General features: G+C 51.9%; 1 protein-coding gene across 1 annotated transcript in view; it reads right to left on the bottom strand.

Moving 5' to 3' along the window:
* The window catches only part of SMAGP (small cell adhesion glycoprotein), an 11,624-nt gene extending 11,325 nt beyond the window's left edge, over positions 1-299 (bottom strand). Inside the window, exon 1 of the mRNA XM_012732439.1 lies at positions 178-299. The gene's annotated coding sequence lies outside the window, so the exon portion shown is untranslated. The remainder of the gene's footprint in view (positions 1-177) is intronic.
* Positions 300-3,949: the final 3,650 nt, after the last annotated feature.

Here is a 3,949-nt window from a genome sequence, read left to right as displayed (position 1 = left end):
CCGCAGGTTCCCGCCGCCCCGCTCCCCCGGGAGGAAAGGCCGCCTTCCCCTCGCCGCCCGCTCGGTGCCCTCCACCCGGAGCCGCTTCCTCCCGCGCCCGGGGCTCTGGAGGCCGCGGGCTCCGAACTCGCGGCCGGCGGGAGCCAGGATGGGACATTTCCAGCTGCGCAAAGTTACCTTTTCCTGCGTTTCCACGAGATGTGCACGGAGGGCGCGCGCTTGGAGCGCGCTTGGAGCACAAACTGATCCCGGCCCCTGGGCCAGGAGGGAGGCTGGGGCGGAGGGGCGCGGCGCCTTCCCCCCAGTCCCCTGAGGCCTGCGAGGGGCGAGCGCCGGCTGCGTGGACTTTGACACGGCAGTCTCAGCTCTGCGCTCGCTCGGAGCTGTGACTTTGGGCAAGTTGCTTGTCTACAGTCGTTTCCCTCTTCTGAAAGGGGGCAGAGTGGTTCTACCTGTGAAGGCCTTTCACAGGCAGGAGTGAAGCACATGGTTGTAACTATTAATCAGTGCCATACTCGGTCTCTAGACTCACGTCTTGGTGGAGGAAAACGTCCCCCAAATGAACTCCCCGACTGGTTCTGAAATACACTCTTCCGGTCACCTCGGGCCAGTTACTCGTGTTTCATTTCTCTTAGGGCAGAGTGTATCTCAGTTACTGTGGGGATGGGGTGGGTGAGTACATCTCCAGGCGACCCTCTCGCCTCTGAGGGAGAACTCTGTGGTTAGGCTGCCATCCTGGAGACTCCTGTGTTTCTTATTCCCGTAGGAAGTTTTCTAGGTTTGGAAATCAGCATTCATATAGCTTGATAGACAAGCATTGTGCACGCTCATTTGGGGAACAAAGACTGAGAGTGAAAAGTCTCAGAGCGCAGAGACATGGAGTGAGAGAAAAGCAAAGGCATAAAATAAGCAATAGTCATTTTCATCCCCAAAGATGTTATTTGGTGGGTTGAGCCCTTCCTTTTGCGGGTTAAAATGCAGCATGAGGAAGCCAGCACCAGCTGCTTCAGCACGAATTCCATCTCCAGCCAGGAAGTGACCCACAGGGCACGCTAGACCTCTCCTGTCTCGCCCGCTGCTCCCCTCAGCAGTGTACTTGGTCGATCTGCCTGTTCTGCTCCCCACTCTGTCTCTGGTGAAGCCTCTCACCGCCCCTGCACCTCTGGCCTGTGCCCCATTTATATATGCATAAATAAAACCTCTAAAAAAAAAAACTGGGGAAAATAGAGTTGTGAAATTCATTTTATTGGACACTCTTGAAGTCACAGCAGTTATCAGTGAGGAGCAGTAAGCCCACGTGTGAGAAACCGTCATTTCAATCAAGAACGGCAAAGAAAGGGACATGGAGGCAAGATGTAGAATATAAAAGTCAAGAGAAAGATTTGCTGGCCAGTCCTCAGGGAGATGACTACCCAAGAGAAAAGGAAGTATAAATCCTAAGGGTTGATTTCCAGTTCCAAAGGCGGACAGTTGCTTGGATTTGCTAAATAAGAGGACCACGAATTCCAGGAAAGGTTGAGATTTTTCTTGTATCTGGCTCTGTTTCCCCATAGCACATTCCATTATGTGCTGGAGAATGTTAGAACCACAAACAGCCAGGCCCTCCCCAGTCCAATTCGCTAACTGTTGATAATCATCTTCTGCAACATCTTTTTTCCTCTTTAAAATGTAATCTTTAAAGTTTTGCTGAGGATACATGATTTTTCCCCTGTAGACTCGTACCACTCATTTAAAAAGCGTAAGTGTAAATATGCAGAAACAGGCCCCAACACATAAGTTTGATACCAAGTTAGCATCAAGTAAGGAATACACCAAGGGGGGGGCCTCCCCCAAGGAGAACCATCACTGTACAAAGGAGGTAGCTCCTTTCCAGTGTTCTCTGGATGGCTCAGCCAGTGTCAGCACGGCCCTTCAAATTGTGCAGGGACTGGATGCTGTTGTTGCAATTAGTTGCACAAATGCAGATAGCTGAGGAGTGCAGCCTGAGTGGGTGTGAGCTACCAGTGTTCTCCAGGGGTTATTTAAGTCCCAGAAAAGCAGGCAGCCATTCTTAGGTGAGCAGACCTCAAGGGGCCTCAGGGCAGGAGAGGAAATAGTTCTCTAAGCCCATTTTTTTTAAAAAAAGATTTATTTATTTGTGTATACAGAACTGGGGTACAGGGGTGGTGACCTACACTGCTGAGGGGAGCAGCGGGCGGGTCAGGAGAGGTCTGCCGTGCCATGTGGGTCAGCCCCCTGGCTGGGAATCGAACTTGTGTTGACGTGGCTTTAGCTTCGTCGTGCTGTGCTTTAACGGCTCCACCAAGGAGGGCCTCTCTGCCCAATTTTAGTGACTTTCAGTGCCCTATGTCAAGATGGCAGTCTTCCAAGTTGAGCCTTTTCCCTGGACCACTTGATCACTTTGTAAATCAGGGTGAACCACCTGGCTTCCAGCTGGGCTACCTAGATGAGCACCATATCCAGCACACTCCCCTTTCCCCTGCCACCCAGAGCCCCTAGTAGGGTTACCTGCAAATGAAATGTTAATGTCTGAATTTGGTAACATTTTCCACTTCAGTTGTGCTGTCGTCATAGCTGTTACCTTAGGTACTTGTCTCTCCCACTAGACAGTAAGTCCCTAGAAGTCCTCTGCTTCCCAAAGAAAATCCATTTCTTGGGAGACAGGACCAGGCTAAGAGCTGCAGAGAAACACTTGAACTGGGTTTTGCCAGAAGGTGGGAGCAGCATTCCAAGCAGATCTTGGAGGCCCTTCACAGCCAGGAGCCTGAATTCCCAGCGTTTCCTCCTCTCCCTCCAGTACCCCTGGAGAATCACTCCCTGCAGCCACTGAATGCCAAGGGGGTGAGTGGAATGCCTGCTAGGAGGTGTTCAAGGACAGGCAGTGGGCCTTTATGCATAGAAAAACCACCCTTCTTCCTAAAGGGCCAGGCATCCTCCTCTCACAGCAGTACAGAGCCTTTGAAAATTTTTAAAATAAAAGGTAAGGGCATTACAGAGCCCACAACTGAGCTGGAGAATACGGGTTAGTCTCCTCTTCCATAGGAAGTTGCCAAATCAGCGGGTCCAGAGAACCGCTCCACACACCTGTCCTTCAGGAGGACACTGAACTGGCCTTGTCACCTGCCTCCCGGTTGCTCCTGGGGGCCACAGCCTGGTCTGCTGTGGCCCAGTGCAGGTCCAGAAAAAGGACATGGCTTATGGGCCGACCATAGATCGGGATGTGCAGCGAGGGAGAAGGCAGAGTGCTGAGGGCGGCATGGGGTCGTAGTTCATGTGAGGAATATTGGTGGGCGGGCCGCACCCAAGGAGAAGTTACTGTACAAAGAAAACCTCCTTAACACCACCACAGTTGTCACTGCAGCAGACATGCTTCCTTCAAAGCGGCCGATGCTTTCTCCAGGGCACGTGGTCTAGAAAGGACACAGTGGCAGCAGGGGCTGAAGCCGCGTTCCAGTGACCGCTGCCTGGAGAGGCACCCAGGCAGCTGGCTGTTCTCACCCTTTCTGCAGCCTGGTTATTTTCAGTGTATGAGCTACCTGATACCCTCCCAACACATCCTTTATTGCTTCATTATGTCAGTTTCTTGCTTGACACCAGAGTACCCACATACAGTGCACTTCCTCTCACTGTCCCCATTTCAGGTCTCTCGAGTCTAACCTAGAATGAATCCTTAAACACTTCAGTTTTCAGGCCTCCCTGGAGGCACAAGGGGTAAGTCTCAGCACTATGACTCTCTGCAGCCACTGCAGCACCAGTTCGATCCCTAGCCAAAGAGCTGACCCACCTGGTGCAGCAGACCTCTCTAGTCTCACCTGCAATCCACCTGTCCCGCTCCCCACTGTCTCTGGTGAATTCTCTCACCCCACTGTGCCTCTGGCCTGTTATACCCCTGCTCTTGTGCATAAATAAATTAATGCTTAAAAAATGTTGCATAACAACAAATGTTGGC

This window comes from Condylura cristata, unplaced genomic scaffold, assembly GCF_000260355.1.
Source record: "Condylura cristata isolate star-nosed mole 26May11 unplaced genomic scaffold, ConCri1.0 scaffold00034, whole genome shotgun sequence".
NCBI lineage: Eukaryota > Metazoa > Chordata > Mammalia > Eulipotyphla > Talpidae > Condylura > Condylura cristata.
The sequence above is the reverse complement of the archived record's forward strand: the minus strand, read 5'-3'. Positions and strand labels throughout refer to the sequence as shown.